General features: G+C 51.6%; 2 non-coding genes across 2 annotated transcripts; one reads left to right on the forward strand and one right to left on the reverse strand.

The window, feature by feature from the left end:
- Positions 1-13281: 13281 nt before the first annotated feature.
- On the reverse strand, positions 13282-13355 carry TRNAN-GUU (transfer RNA asparagine (anticodon GUU)). Its single transcript has one exon. It is a non-coding gene; the product is annotated as a tRNA-Asn (tRNA).
- A 1317-nt stretch (positions 13356-14672) lies between these two features.
- LOC112061732 (U2 spliceosomal RNA) lies at positions 14673-14862 on the forward strand. Its single transcript, XR_002890359.1, has one exon. It is a non-coding gene; the product is annotated as a U2 spliceosomal RNA (small nuclear RNA).
- Positions 14863-16085: the final 1223 nt, after the last annotated feature.

Below are 16085 nucleotides of genomic sequence, written 5' to 3' on the forward strand. Positions count from 1 at the left end.
AAGGATTTGAGGATGGGGCCACCAACGGACGGCCAGGTAGCGTGCGGCGAGGCGGCTTTGGCGGCGGCACGCCAGGGTGTAGCGGATGGCCTGCGCATCCTGTCAAGCAGTCCCACATGCCGCAAGCACAAGCTTTAGCCTGGCCCGGGGGGGGCCCGGATGCGTTCGTTCGATAGTCCAATGTAGGCGGGCCCCCTTTCAGGGCGCGGAGCAGGTGAGACTGCGGGGGTGCCTCTCCGGCAATGTGTGATACGCGATTCAAAAGTTCCTGTAGTGTAAGGCCTTGCTTATACATTTCAGCTCTAAACTCCTGGTCCGAATTTAAAACCTCCATCGGAGATTCGGTGTCGGGGGGTAACGGAATATCACAAGGGTCAAGTTCCGGTGCCGGAGCCGACGGCGCGAGCGGAATAAAGGTGTTCTCACCCCCAAAAAATTCTCGCGCTCTTACGGGCAGGACAGTCGGCAGCTCCGTCGGTACAGGCGACTCAGGCTGAGAGGTCCCCCTTTTTCGAAAAAGGTCATCTATCGCCGACTGCACCTCAGCTTTGGCTGCGAGGGTCTCAATCAATTTTTTAGATTTGCACCAAATTTGGCTCAAGGAGACAGCCTCTTTGTTGCCGTGTGCAACCGATTCCCATAGATCAGAGCCGAGGCTTTCCCAGGCTTGGTCTACACTACCCCCTAATTCGAACTAAGGTACGCAACTTCAGCTACGTGAATAACGTAGCTGAAGTCGAAGTACCTTAGTTCGAACTTACCTTGGTCCACACTCGGCAGGCAGGCTCCCCTGTCGACTCCGCGGTACTCCTCTCGCGGAGCTGGAGTACCGCAGTCGACGGCGAGCACTTCCGGGTTCGACTTATCGCATCCAGACTAGACGCGATAAGTCGAACCCAGAAGTTCAATTTCCAGCCGTCGAACTAGCGGGTAAGTGTAGCCAAGGCCTCAGACTGCTTTATCAAAGACAGTATCAGGAGTAACGAAAAACCCGCGTCTCTGCCCCCATTTCAACAAACGGGACATCGCGTCAGAGGGAAGCTTCTCCCCCTGCTTTTCAGCGATGGGTAATAAAAATTCATGCACCATCTTCTCCTCTGTGGACAAAGCAGAACCCATCGTATTGGATGCAGCCGCTCACCTGCGAGCTCACGAACGTCTCTCTCGGACGACCAGGAGCCGGTATCCGCCGGTACCTCCTGCCGCGGCTGCCACCTCCGCCTTTTCTCACCGAGCTCTTCAGTCGGCTGTCTTGATGTCCAAACCGAATCACGTCGGGGTCACCATTTGTGGGATTCCATGCGGAGCGGATAAAGCACACGACCAATATGGTTGCAAGCTGAATCGTTATTTATTACACATGCTCATTCTTATATACCAAACCATGGTTACATAAGCGCTAATTATTCTATTTACATCTTCTGATCATGCAACTCAGGATTGGGTGCTCGGCTCGGCCATGCACTGAACACGTGCCACCCTAGCGTTACTATTGGATCCTACGCATGAGAACATGAGGAGCATGGCTGTACGATTTATTACCTTGTTTACTACATTCCTGTTTTACCATGAGCAGATATTCAGGCGCCAAGGCACGCACAGGCCACATCGGCCCCATTCGGGTTGTCCTGAAAGGACCCTGTCAGCGCATGGAAGTTTCCGCTAATCGCGAATATGGCTGATACAGCCCCACAGGGTCCCCTTGTTGAGAACCACTGCTTGGGAGCTCTGTTTAGAAGTAGGAAGCAAAGCTGCTGCCTTTCCTGATGGCTGAACACAGACCCTTAGATTATGATCATAGGTGTGCACCCAGGGAATTGTATTTCTTTATTTTTTAAAAGCGAACATTTATTGAATACTCAATCAGAAAGGACATTATTTTTATTCATCAAACAAACTAAAGAAACTAAAACTTAACTAATTTTTTAAAAATTAACAACTAAACTTTACTTAAAAAATGAGACACGGTTCTTAACCGAGGTGTCCGAGGTATTTGCACTATCATCAGCACATTCATTATAATTCAGTTTGTCTGCTCCTTTTCTTAACAATGAACCGATCCATATTTTAAAATTAAAAGGTGGTATCATCCGAGTGAATTAAAAAGTAAAGCCATGGGCTTGTTATGCTATTTCAGTCGAATACATGTGACAAAGATTAAAAACACTGTAGACACCGCGCTGGGGACGCCTGACATGGCTGCTTATATAGGTCAGAGAATTTTCTAGAATAGTAGTCGGAGGAGGAGGGGAGGACCAATGGTAATGCGGTGCCGCAGTAGTGGGGATGCATGCTGTGAGCGAACACGGGCTTTCTATACATTTCTACAACATCTATATTACACAATTCGGTGTTTATTGCATAATACAACAATCCATACTTTAAAACTAAAAGAGTGTATCATGCGATTAAATTAAAATGCAAAGTCACTTTTTTTTGAGTCATTTGGGCAGGAGTGGGCAAACTTTTGGGGCCGAGGGCCACATTGGGGTGGGTAAATTGTATGCAGGGCCAGGGCAGGGGGTTGGGGTGCGGGAGGGAGTGCGGGGTGTGGGAGGGGGTGCGGTGTGCAGGAGCAGGGTGAGGGCAAGGGATTGGGGCAGAGGGGGGTGCAGAGTGTGTGAGGGGGCTCAGAGCAGGGGGTTGGGGAGCAGGAATGTGCGGGGTGTGGCAGGGGGTTCAGAGCAGGGAGTTGGGGCGAGAGGTGCAGGCAGGGGGCTCAGGGCAGGGAGTTGGGGTGCAGGAGGGATACGGGGTGCAGGCAGGGGTCTCAGGACAGGGAGTTGGGGTGCAGGAGGGGTATGGGGTGCAGTCAGGCGGCTTAGGGCAGGGAGTTGAGATGCAGGAGGAGTGCAGCAGGGGGCTCAGAACAGGGAGTTGGGGTCCAGGGGATGTGAGGTGCAGGCAGGGGGTTCGGGTGCGGGGTGCAGCAGGGGGCTCAGGGAAGGGAGTGGGGTGCAGGAGGAGTTCAGGCTCCAGCCCAGCGCTGCTTACCTAAAGCGGCTCGGGGTGGTAGCAGTGCACTCCCTGGCTGCCTGCCCTGGCCCCACGCTGCACCACTCACCACGTCCCTGTGCAGCCCCTGGGGGAGGAGGGGCACAGGGCTCCATGCTGTGTCCTTGCCACGCCCCCAGGTACCTCCCCCAAAGCTCCCATTGGCCACGGTTCCCCGTTCCCTGCCAATGGGAGCAGTGGGCGGCAGTGCCTGGAGGAAGCCTCTCCCTGGCCCCAGGGCCATGGTGCCGTGCTGGCTGCTTCTGAGAGGGCATTACAGTGTGCCGGGGCACACCCTGTGCGCACGCCTATGGCTCTGACCTTATTCATAACAGAGTCCAGAGAATTTTACCCAGTGACTCCTACATCCACCCCAAGATCTTCTGGCTGAACGAGGAGGGTTCATTCAGGAAGTCATTGTGTTTGGATGTAAAGGTGTGAAATCATGGGAAAATTGGCCCCTCTTTCAAGTTTAAATTTTCTAACTTCTACATCTAGACTGGGGTGGCCAACCTGAGCCTGAGAAGGAGCCAGAATTTACCAATGTACACTGCCAAATGTACACCTTTGTATGTAACTACTTAGTCAATTGTGAACCTTCCTATCATTATTATTATCACTTTGAAATAATTATCATGATGATGTACACTTGGCTCTATATCCCAGTGTGCCCTGGACTTCTACAGGTTGCATTAGCCAATCCAACCATTTGGCACTTGCAGATGGGTACCTCTGTATTGTGCCTGATTCTTGTACAGGTATAAAAGGCTGATAGATGCCAATATTTTCCCCTATTTTTAACCAGCACGTGGTGCTGGCCGCTTCTGAGAGCAGTGCAGGGCCTGCAGCACCAATGGCGGGCAAGTCCTGTGGGCCGGGTCCAAAGCCCTGAGGGGATGGATCTGGGCCATAGTTTGCTCACTCCTGCATTAAGGTGTGCCTGGGCACACCTGGCACACCCCATGTGCATGCCTATGATTATGATACTCAGGCACTGCCAGCTACACTAGGAGAGCTCATCAGAGACAGTCTAAGCCTGCAGGGCCCCGGGGGCAGTGAAGCAGCTGGGTCAGGCTCGGCACCTTGATTCCCAGAGAATGGCCCTGGTTCCCTGCTCAGCAGCAAAGAATAATTTCTCCCCCATCCCTCAATAAATCAGCCTGGAGCTAAGTGCAGTGCTGGGGGGTTCTCCTTTCACTCCTGCTGGGGAGTGCGGGGGTCCCGGGGGCGTTTCTAGCAGAGCATTTGGAACTCAACTGGGGGAACAAGCTGTTCATTACAGAATGCTCACGTTCAGACAACATCTTTATTTACAATTTTTTATAATACCATATAATCCTTCAATCCTAGTCTCACCGTCGATAACATTGTTTGTTCAGCCTGGTGGGATATGAAGGTTAAAACTAACCAGCTCTTCAAATTCAAGACAGTGGAGATAAATCACCTCACAGAGTCAATGTGGGGTAATCAATAGGCAGATTTGGGGCCAAATCGCTTTTCAATGGATCCCAACATCTTTTTATTTACTTATTATTAGCATTATTGTTATTTTTTTATTATTATTTTCTCTGGAGTCTGGACCTTGACTAGACCTTGACCACAATTTTGGACCTTGACAAAAAAGAATGGCTTACCCCTAAGAATGGTGTTGTTACATTCCTTATGTCCTGGCGCCATCTTGTGGCCATTTCCTTTCCCTCCTTTCGGTGAAAACCTTTGGGATTTTGTGGTGACCGACAAACACCCTTAAGTATCAGAGGGGTAGCATGTTAGTCTGGATCTGTAAAAAGCGACAAAGAGTCCTGTGGCACCTTATAGACTAACAGAAGTATTGGAGCATACGCTTTCATGGGTGAATGCATCTGATGAAGTGGGTATTCACCCATGAAAGCTTATGTTCCAAATACCCTTAATACGAGGCAGCCATCCCTGTCAAAAAAATCATCTCCAGTCTTCACTTGAGTGACAGCCTGAATCGTTCCTTATCCGGGCAGAGCCCAAGGATTGGCATCAGCAGCAGAAACAAACTGTTCTGTATGTAGCAGGAATCAACAAAAAATGTGCATTAAAAGGAGCTGTCTCCTTCCTTCTGGGGTAAAATTTGCCATTATGGTCATCAATTTTCATTTCCTTTCTCGGAGGGTGGAGATGGGGTTGGCACTACCTCAGGCTAGGACAGGAGTGGGCAAACTTTTTGGCCTGAGGGCCACATCGTGATTGCAAAACTGTATGGAGGGCCAGGCAGGGAAGGCTGTGCGTCCTCAAACAGCTGTGCCCCCAAACAGCCTAGCCCCCACCCCATCCATCCCTTCCCACTTCCTGCCCCAACTGCCACCCTCAGAACACCCAACCCATCCAACACCCCCTGCTCCTTGTCCCTGACGGCCCCTTCCTGGGACCCCCTGCCCCTAACTGCCCCCCTGGGAGCCCACCCCCTATCTAACCACCTGTCCCCTGACTGCCCCAACACCCATCCAACCCCCACTGCTCCTTGTCCCTGACTGCCCACTCCCAGGACCCCTCACCCCTAACCACCCCCCTGGAATCCCATCCCCATCCTACCCCCCCCGTTCCCCGTCCCCTGACCACCACCCCCAGAATCTCTGCCCCATCCAAGCCCCCCGTTCCCTGTCCCCTGACTGGCCCCGGGACCCCCAACTCCCCACCCCCTTACCATGCCAGAGCCAGCCATGCCGTCGTGCTGCCCAGCAGGAGTGGTGGGCCAGAGCACTGCCAGTGCAGTGAGGTGAGGCTGTGGGGGAGAGCAGGGGAGGGACCGGGGTGAGGTTCCCTGGCTGGGAGCTCAATGGCCAGGCAGAATGGTCCCGCAGGCCAGATGTGGCCCACAGGCCGTAGTTTCCCCACCTCTGGGGTAGGATGTAGAGCCCATGTCCCCATCTGTCTGTCACTCTGGGAACCTGTCTCTGCTCACAGCTGACAGGCTGCCTCCAGCCTGTCTAGCCAGCTCCTGATATCTGTGGGGTGTGTGAGAGTTATTTCACAAGCATAAGTGGCACCAGGGAGAAATGCTCCTGCCAGATGCATTGGTGGTATAGTGGTGAGCATAGCTGCCTTCCAAGCAGCTCTTCTGGGTTTGATTCCTGCTAAATACAGGGGTGTACCCCTTTCTTGGCCAGAAATTGTTTTAATTTCAGTCACGTTGTATCTCTTTATCAATGGAATGAGAGAATTAATGTCCCAAATTCCAGCAGGACATTAAACACCCAGTCGAGGAAGAAAGGGGTGGGACTATACTGTGAGCAGTTGGAGTCATCCTTGTATTACAGTGTTTGGTTTATTTTTTTAAATGTTTCCTTTACTTCCCTCTCCATTTTGGACTCAGAGCATTTAAAATCAGAAGGAACCATCGTGATCATCTGGTTCAACCTCCTGCACCTTGCAGGCCAAATGACCCCACCCACCCACTCCTGTAATAGACCCCTACCCTCTGCTTGCATTACTGACATCCTGAAATTCTGGATTAAAGCTGTCAAGTTACAGAGAATCCACCATTTACACTGGTTTAAACCTGCAAGTGACCCATCCCCCATGCTGCAGAGGAAGGCGAAACCCCCCCAGGGTCTCTGCCAATTTACCCTTGGGGAAAACTCCTTCCCAACCCCAAATATGGTGCTCAGTTAGACCCTGAGCATGTAGACAAGACCCACTGGGCAGACACCTGGGAAAGAATTATCTGTAGTAACTCTGAGCCCTCCTCACCTATTGTCCCATCTCTGGCTGTTGGAGATATTTGCTGGAGCTATCACAGATCGGCCACATGCCGTTGCAGGCAGTCCCATCATATCACCCCATCAATAAACTTATCAAGCTCAGGCTTGAAGTCAGTTCTGTTTCTTGCCCCCACTGCTCCTCTTGGGAGGTTGTTCCAGAACTTCGCTCCTCCAGTGATTAGAAACCTTCATCTAATTTCAAGGTTAAGCTTGTTGATGGTCAGTTTATATCTATTAGTTCATTACTAGTGGAGGCATGTGATAGTGTGGGGGAGGGAGGGAGAAAGACTGGAGAAATGACAGTCGGTCCCGATTTTATGGGGACAATCCTGATATTTGGGGCTTTTTTAATATGGGCTCCCATTACCCCCGCCCTGGTCCCGATTTTTCACACTTGCTATCTGGTCACCCTATGGGAGCCAGAGAGATTCCCTGCTCTCCAATCACCTATTTCTGGGAGGAACCAGTTGGAATTGCCCTTGGGAAGCTGCTGCTAACAACTCAGGTGCAAAATCATTATTCCGTTGGAATCAGATTAAAGCCTCCTCACTCCCAGTGTCACAGTCATTGACATGGCTCATTCCTGGGATGTTAATACAATCAGTGGAACCAAATCCCTTTCTAGAGCCAAGGCACACAAAGAAATCCTGGGGCTTTTTGTCCCTAGGCTTCTGGCGCCATCGTGTGGCCATTTGGTTTCACTCCTTTGTGTTAAAACCTTTAGCATTCTGCAAAGAAATGTTAATTCCTTGGGAGAGACTCGGGAGCGTTTCTCTGTTTTGTGTTATTAAGGATTGAAATGTTCCCTGGGTTCCTTGGTCCTAACCTGCCTCCCGTTCTACTGCCCACGCAGCCCCATCCCAGCCCTCAGCCCCCAGTAGATGCTGATTTCCCTTCGCCCCATCTGTGCAGGGTGTGAAGCCCTTTCACTCCGCATTGCTTAGTTCCCCTAACTCTGAAGGACTTCAGCTCCTTTGTGTCCCCAGGGACCCTCCACACCACTCCCCTGCTTACCACAGTTGAGATATAACTTAGAGAATTTTTTCACTTCAAGGTCCCAGAAGCAAAGGCAAGGTTTTCATCCCGAGGCCAAAAGACCAAAAACATCAAGACACTTGATCACGGCCTTGGATAGACCAAGAGACTACTAACACTTGGACCACAGCTCAAAGAGCCAAGCATGAGTCTGCCTCTCAGCACCTGCCGCTCATTTTAAAGGCCCCACATTAATAATATCAATATGAACTTACTGGAGAGTCTATTGCATTATTCCGTCACCCCCGGAGCCAGAGGCGTGCTGGAGAGATCCCTGAAGGCCGCCGTCCACGCGCTCTACGTGGACGCCCTGAAGAAAAAGCCGGACCAGGGTAAAGTCTTCGAAGTAACCAGCAAGTGGGACTCCAGCAACCACTTCCTCCCCACAGGCAGCTTCACCCGGTTCGCCGACTGGCGGTTCATTCACCGCGCCCGGCTGAATTGCGTCCCGCTCAACGGTGCCATCCGCCACGGGAACCGGGACAAACGCTGCAGGAAGTGCGGGTACGTCAACGAAACCCTGCCCCACGTCCTATGCTGCTGCAAGCCCCACGCCAGAGCCTGGCAGCTACGCCACAACGCCATCCAGGACCGTCTAGTGAAGGCCATCAACCCGCGTCTGGGAGAGATCACCGTCAACCGCGCCGTCCCCGGCACCGACAGCCCACTGCGCCCGGACATCGTCGTCACGGACGAGGTGGGGAAAAAGATCATCCTGGTTGACGTAGCGATTCCGTTCGAGAACAGGACCCCAGCCTTCGGCGAAGCCCGAGCCCGCAAGCTAGAAAAATACGCCCCCCTGGCTGACACCCTGCGGACTAAGGGCTACGAGGTGCACGTCGACGCTCTGCTCGTTGGGGCCCTGGGTGCCTGGGACCCGTGTAACAAACGCGTGCTGAGGACCTGTGGGGTGGGCCGTCATTACGCGCGGCTCATGAGACGCCTAATGGTCTCGGACACTATCCGTTGGTCCCGGGACATTTACATCGAGCACATCACCGGCCACCGCCAATACCGAGAGTGAGCCGGGGAGACCTCGTGCACCCACACACACCCCCTACTGGACCCTATCCCCTGAGCCCTAAACCCACCAAACCTAACTGAATCCCGCCACGTGAGGGTCACCCCATCCCCATTACCCAGCCCGCTTACTTATACCCATGACTGTCTCTACCTCCCGTATGGGTGATAGACCCTCACCGTTTATCGACTGTCTCCTGATCCCGCCCACCGGTTACCCACCCCTCATTGGGGACATTGCAGTGTGTATATACTATGTGTGCTGCCCAGCCCCAAAACACCAACATACCCCCATACTCTGTATGTTACCCCCAATGACCAACAACTAATGCTTCAAATTTTCTGTATCGTTTATTTCTTTTAAATATTCTCTAATAAAATTTAAATGAGTCTGCCTCTCAGCACCTGCTGCTCATTTTAAAGGCCCCACATTAATAATATCAATATGAACTTACTGGAGAGTCTATTGCATTATTTGGGGTGGGGGAACCTGTTAAAAATATTCATAAAACTCCTTTCCCAAGAGAGTCCCAGGGCTCTTGATATCCCGTGTATTGGGCGATGAATGTCCACTGACTATGTAGCTATTATTGTGGTATAAACATCTTAGATTTCCCCAGCTGATTGCTTTTGTCTGTGCTTTAATTTGTAATATTTCCGTTAGTCTATCTATAGTTGTCACGCTCTGGTCTTTCATTTGTTTTTGTCAACATTTAAATGAACTCTTAGGTGCTGGGTTAAGACTGGTGGGAAATATTATTTTGTTACAAGGATTGGTCAAGGTATAGCTAAGCCGGGCTCAAGTTTCATTATAAAAAACAGGGTCCAAGAAAGAAAGAAAGAAAGAGAAAAAGAACTCACCTCCAAGCCACAACCCAAGACCAATGCAGTCAAAATAATCTACACGACCATGATGTGCAGCAACCAGAACCCAGACAAGACCGACCTTGTCTGGCCAACAGGGAAAGTCCATCTGTGTGATCAGGATTGGTGAGCCTAGCACTGTACACTTAGTGTGTGTTTTCTGTTTTGGTAATTGTTAATAAATAGAGGTTAAGGACACAGGTGACTCATGTCTCCCCATAGTGGGGGGAGGGGATTTTCTAAAGGGCAGGACATGTGACTACCCCTCATGTCTCCCCTGCACAGTGACCCCCCCACCTTGCCCCCAACCTTGTGCTGCCATGCTCTCCCTGCCCCGCTGCACTCTCCCTGCGACATGTTGTCTCGGGGGCGGGTTCTGACCTCCTTTCACCTCCCCACCCCTGCAAGTTCATCCTCTTCTCTGGCAGCCGGAGGGGGAATGGAACAGAGCCACTTCTGCCTGAAAGAGCCTGGCTGGGAGGCAGTGGCGGCCCACTCCCTGCCTGGATTCAGGTATTGTGGACAGGGCCAAGCATGCTGGGCAGGGAGGGGGGCTTCGGATCACATGGCCATTATCCCCGGATATGGGGCCTTGGGGGGTGGCCCGCTGTTGCCCCAGGTGCCGTGGACAGGGACCAAGCGAGCCAGAGCACCCCCTCCTCACCTCCCGGCATGTTTCTAGCTTGCTTGGACCCTTTCTGTCTGCTACTGTAAAGTGAAAGGAACAAAATTCCCAAATCCTTCCTGGTGAGGAGCCAGGTTTGCTGCTCATAGTCTGAATTTCACAGACTTCCAAGTCTTGGAATATCCAAGAACAGCATTTCTAATGGGAAGGTGGATGCAGAGAAGTTCAACTGGAGATGCCCAGACCTCCCATGGGTGTGGGTTGGAAATTAATAATATTTTGAGGATCATTAGGGAAATCAGCATTTAGTCACAATTTTTGTCTCTCTTATTTAATGATATGGTGCTATGTAGAGGAATCAATAATTAATTTTAATGTAAGGAACAAATCTCTAAATTCTATTTATTCAGTTATAAAAAATAGTGTTGCCTTTGTTTTCCCTCTCTTGCAATAATGAACTGAATTTGGTGGTTTTCTGAAAAGCGCAGAGAGATTAACTTTGGGGAATTCAGTCTCTGTATTTGTGAGTCAGTGTTTTACCCTCACAGTTCCATGCACACATTGAAAGGCTAAGAGGGATCTAAGAGCTGGTCTATGCTAGAAACTTCTGTTGGCTTAGCTCTGTCTCTCAGGGTGTGAGAAATCCACCACCCTGAGCAATGTGGTTCACTGCCCTAAGCCCTAGTGCAGACAGCACTAGCTCAATGGAAGACTTTTTCTGTTACCTCGCATCTCTACTCTGAAGTGCAGTGATACTGTCACATTTTATGTGTAGATTTGCCTAGAGGTGAAATCAATCCCAGCTCCAGTTGGCACCAAGTATATGGAGGGCCTACAGCAAGTAGAACTCTAGTCCTTCCATAGGTGGCAGACTTCAAACCTGTGTAAGGAGACCCCGATAGATCATTATCCCATCATCTTAACCACTCACCTACATTTACTTGACGAAAAACCTTTCCTCACTGCACAATGGCTCTGTTCTCACTGAATTGTCATTTCCAATTGTTTAACTAGACCAGCTTCCACAGCACACTCACTGCTGTGCACTTCTGTAAGTGTGTCCATGGCTGAACAGCAAGAATTCCTGCCTATTTCCTTTCTGGCTGGAGCATGAGAGTGTGTTTGTGGTTAATGACGTTGCTGTAGATTCTTTCCATTCCCCACCTCAACAATTCGGACAGTCCCTTTTCCCATCATATCACAAGCACATCAGTGATTCCAATAGCAGGGGGCAGGTTTTTGCTGGGACGCTGAGACTTTCCAGGGGGTTGGTATCGCCTTTCTTTCCTCACCCTGGGGTAAACTCAGCTTTTTATTCCATCCCTCACCTTTCAAAGAATAACAGCAGCATGAAGAAACAGGAGAGCGAATATCTCACCGTCAGGGCTGAATGTGGCCACGTCCCCGCTATTTGACCATTATCATTGCAGGAGAGAAGGTTTCAACGGAATTGAATGCCTTGGCTGAGACACAGAAAGGTTTTGCTGTTCATGGATCTGTGCAAAAGAAATTGGTTCTCTGGAGGAGGGAAATGAAATGCCCACATGGTTGCGCAATGCCCTAAGGAATGAGGGTGAAGGAATCAGGCTGAGAAATGACTGGAATGGACTCACCTAGGGTTGAAATAACATTTCTTTCTCTCCTGTAGGCAGTGAGAAATGTGACATTAATTCAGATGGGGAGTTGAGGCTTCTTTAGCTCTTTGTAGAAACTGGAACTTGATTCCCAGAAAGGGCGAGAGGGGAAGTCTGGGGCTGCCTTGAGTCCCTGGCTGGGGTCTCCTGGGCAGTGGAAAACATCCTTTGTTTGGTGCTGCCAAGGGGATCATGGAGAGCTGAGACATTACTCGGCTTGGATCGAAGGGGGATGTTGGATGGAATTTATCACAGAACCCTCCCTGCTCCCCAGAACCCCATGGGGATAATCTAGAGAAGGGGGAATCATTTCTCACCTGAGCTCCCAGAAGACCTGCTAGGACTCCTTCCTGTCAGCTACACACACACACACTCCCTCTCCCCCCACACACAGAAAAAGCCCCCCCCCCACAGTCCCACGCACACTTCAGTTGAAAAGCAGCTGGCAATGGAGTAGGATGCCCATTGAATGATGGGATAGAGAAACCATCATCATGTGAGGCTACACTGGCCCATCAGGCACTCCAAATCCTTCCCAAAGTACCATGCACCCAGTTGCACAGTGTGACAGCTAGCCACAGTGCTCTGCTCTCTGTGGCGATCCAAGAGATGCTAACGTGGATGTGCTCTGGTCACACAAGCCGCATAGTGTGGACACGCAACAGCAGTTCAATGACAACGCTTTAACTACAGGCAAGAGGTGGATGAGGCGGCAGCCTGCTGGGGAGCTCCCCGGCACCTCTGGCTGCCTGGGCTGAAGGCAAGAGGCAGGCCTGGGCGTGGTGAGGGCCTCCTGTCCCAGAATGAGGGAGCAGTGCTTCCTTTCTGCCCCCTCCCTCCGCCCCACCGGCCGGCGGCTGCTGCGGGAGAACACGAGGGAGGCTCTCAGGACGCTAGGCAGCTCTGTGTGGTTCTCAGGGGAAAGAGCCGAGGCTCCCAACTCCACCTGCCATTGACTCGCGTGGCCCTGCGCTCCGTCAGCCGGGGCGGGCCAGGCTGCGGACGTAACACAGGCTTGGGCAGCATGGCCACGCTTTCCTGATGAGGCCTGAGGCAGGCCAAGAGCTCTGCGCAGCCTAGAGGGAAGTGGGAGGGAGGCAGTCTTCGAGCCGGCGTGTCTCGTCCGTTTCTCCCTTGCCGCTTGGGCGGAGGCGGCAAGGGAGCCAAACGTTCCCGGCTGATTGTTTTGCGCTCGGCCTTGACGATTAAGCCCGAACCTCCGGCATGGCTGCTGGGAGATGGGTTTCTGAATGCCATCCAGCGCGCTCTTCAGGCCACCAGCTGAAAGCACTGAGGCCAAGGAGGACGGTTTTGAGGCGGCAAAAGGGGGCCTTTGAGGCTCCCGGCAGGTCTCAAGGAAGTAGCAGAGGCTTCCTGCCGTCCCTGGGTGGGCTCGAACCACCATCCTTTCGGTTAACAGCCGAACGCGCTGACCCATTGCGCCACAGAGACACGGCTGGATTGAGCGCAAAAGTTGGGAATCAGCTCAGGGGATAGGTGTGAAGTGGTTAGACAAGAAACAGCAAGGATCTGGACTGGAATGGAGTGAAACTGTATCTTATGTGTGCCTGATGACTGTACGTGTGAGATAGTTCCGTGGGAAGGAGCAGAAAAGAGCATTGGGGCTGCGGTATAGCGCTTGCGTATGCTTTCTTTGACCTGTTTTGCTGTAAGAGTTAACAGGGAGAGATTGTTAGTCGCAGGTCAGTGGGTGGGTATATGCAAATTAGGAGTGTACAGGGAAACCAGTGAGAGGAAGGAAGCTGAAAGACTTCTCTGTCTTTTGAACAGAATGGTGTGTTAACGCTTCTTGCTTTGAATTCCTCCATTGAAGTCATTTCGGGGAAGTGACCCTCACTTAGAGTTACCTAGTTCTCAAAGTCACGTGAATGGTGTTCGGTGCGTGTCTGGGAGCTCGTCATGGTGAGGTAGAAAGCGGTGGGGGCAGAGGGGCTGCGTAGTGTCTGAGGTTATCAGCCTTGCTTCTCTGTTCTCTATGAGCTCGACTCAAGTGTAGGGCAGCAGAGGACCTCACTGGCCGCCCGCAGTAGAGACATCCTTCTTTGACTCTGAGAAAAGGACCAAGAGACTTTCTTCGTTGCATCATATGAAGTGGAACCATAAACTTCTTGGACGCTAAATCTCAACGAGTGAGGGTCAATCCATTCTCATCATCATCATCATATCCACTCCTTCTACTCCACACCCCGACATAGCCACTTTATGAACTTCATTGCCTCATATCTCAATGTCTGTACTTTGACCCCTCAACCTTTTACCCCCCATGGGGGATATTGCAGATTCTGTATTCCTTATGCCACCGGATTTTAAACCAAACTTTGCATCCTCGATAATCTGTACGTTATTCCCTGATAACCAGAAACTTCTATGCTTAAACTCAGTACCGTTCACTTTTGTTTTTAACATCATCTTAATAGAGACATTTGTACGGAACGCATTTCAGGACACCGTCAATACCACATTGAGTAATCGAGACCGCTGAGCAGGGAAATAACCCACTTCCTTCTCTGACACGTACTCATTCGCTACACCGATACTGACTTGGACTCCTTATACATTCCATGGGTGGCGTACCCGAGCCCACACATCCACTGACACTTTAAAAACTCTTGCACCCCACTTTGGCTCTATGCTGGTTATGGGTGATATGTATGTATCTCTTCACCCTTGCAACCGATACCTGAAATCCCTCATAAATCAAGCCTGACCCCCAGAAGCACAGTACCTTCCCTCTTAACTCGTGGATACTTAATTTTAAACATTAACTTTAATAAAAATTGTAAAACCTGTTCTTATCAGTTTCATATCTGATATGTCCTTTATTTGAGGACTGCATGTTACATTGATGTTTGAAACAAGAGGCTGGAATAGGAGCTTGCTCTGTCCACCTCACGCATTGACCTGGTATTGCAGCGTCTCTGGGAACAGGGCATCTGCTTTTGGGGAGAAAAACAGGAAGAGTTTCACTGTGAAGAGGCTGGTTTGATAAGGCGTTTTTTGTTTGTTTGTTTTTAAGAATAGCCTGGACTCATTGGCGTTTTGATTTCTTTGTGACAAAATATTGCTACAACTTCTTGGGGGTGTTTTCTGAGTCTATAGATGTGGGTTTCTTTGTCTTGCTGGAGGATTGTTTTAAAAGCCGGGTGTGACGGGTCGGGTCGCAGAAACCCCTTTGGGGCTGCCACCTGATGTGCCTAGACTACCTCCGAGTCCGTTTTCCCTGCCAGCTTGGGATTTCGGTACCTTGCCTGTTTGAGACAGACGCGCTTGCCTGCCGCAAACACAGATCCAAGTCTGAACCACATCCCCCACAAGCTGCAGGCTTAACTGAAAACTGTTGAAGAAGTGCTCCCGTCTCCGGCACTCGGATAGCCAGCTCCCAATGGGGTCCAAACCCCAAATCAATCCGTTTTACCTTGTAGAAAGCTTATCCAGGGTAAACTGTGAAATCCTGTTACCGGGGCTGCTGCCCAGCAGCCTGCCCATCTGCCTGCCAGCCCTAGAGCTTGTAAAGCACTAATCCAGGTAGTGGCGGCTGGGAGCTCCAGGCCAAAGAGCCAGCAGAGTGGCGCAGCGGAAGCGTGCTGGGCCCATAACCCAGAGGTCGATGGATCGAAACCCTCCTCTGCTAGGCCTGCGCTCGTTTCTTTTGGCTCTGGGCCTTCAAGCCAGGCGGCGACCAGAGTCTAGGCCGTGAGGCAAGAGGTGGCTGAGGCGGCAGCCTGCCGGGGAGCTCCCCGGCACCTCTGGCTGCCTGAGCTGAAGGCAAGAGGCAGGCCTGGGCGTGGTGAGGGCCTCCTGTCCCAGAATGAGGGAGCAGTGCTTCCTTTCTGCCCCCTCCCTCCGCCCCACCGGCCGGCGGCTGCTGCGGGAGAACACGAGGGAGGCTCTCAGGACGCTAGGCAGCTCTGTGTGGTTCTCAGGGTAAAGAGCCGAGGCTCCCGACTCCACCTGCCATTGACTCGCGTGGCCCTGCGCTCCGTCAGCTGGGGCGGGCCAGGCTGCGGACGTAACACAGGCTTGGGCAGCATGGCCACGCTTTCCTGATGAGGCCTGAGGCAGGCCAAGAGCTCTGCGCAGCCTAGAGGGAAGTGGGAGGGAGGCAGTCTTCGAGCCGGCGTGTCTCGTCCGTTTCTCCCTTGCCGCTTGGGCGGAGGCGGG

The sequence above is a fragment of the Chrysemys picta genome, chromosome 16 (assembly GCF_011386835.1).
Source record: "Chrysemys picta bellii isolate R12L10 chromosome 16, ASM1138683v2, whole genome shotgun sequence".
In the NCBI taxonomy this organism is placed as follows: Eukaryota; Metazoa; Chordata; order Testudines; family Emydidae; genus Chrysemys; species Chrysemys picta.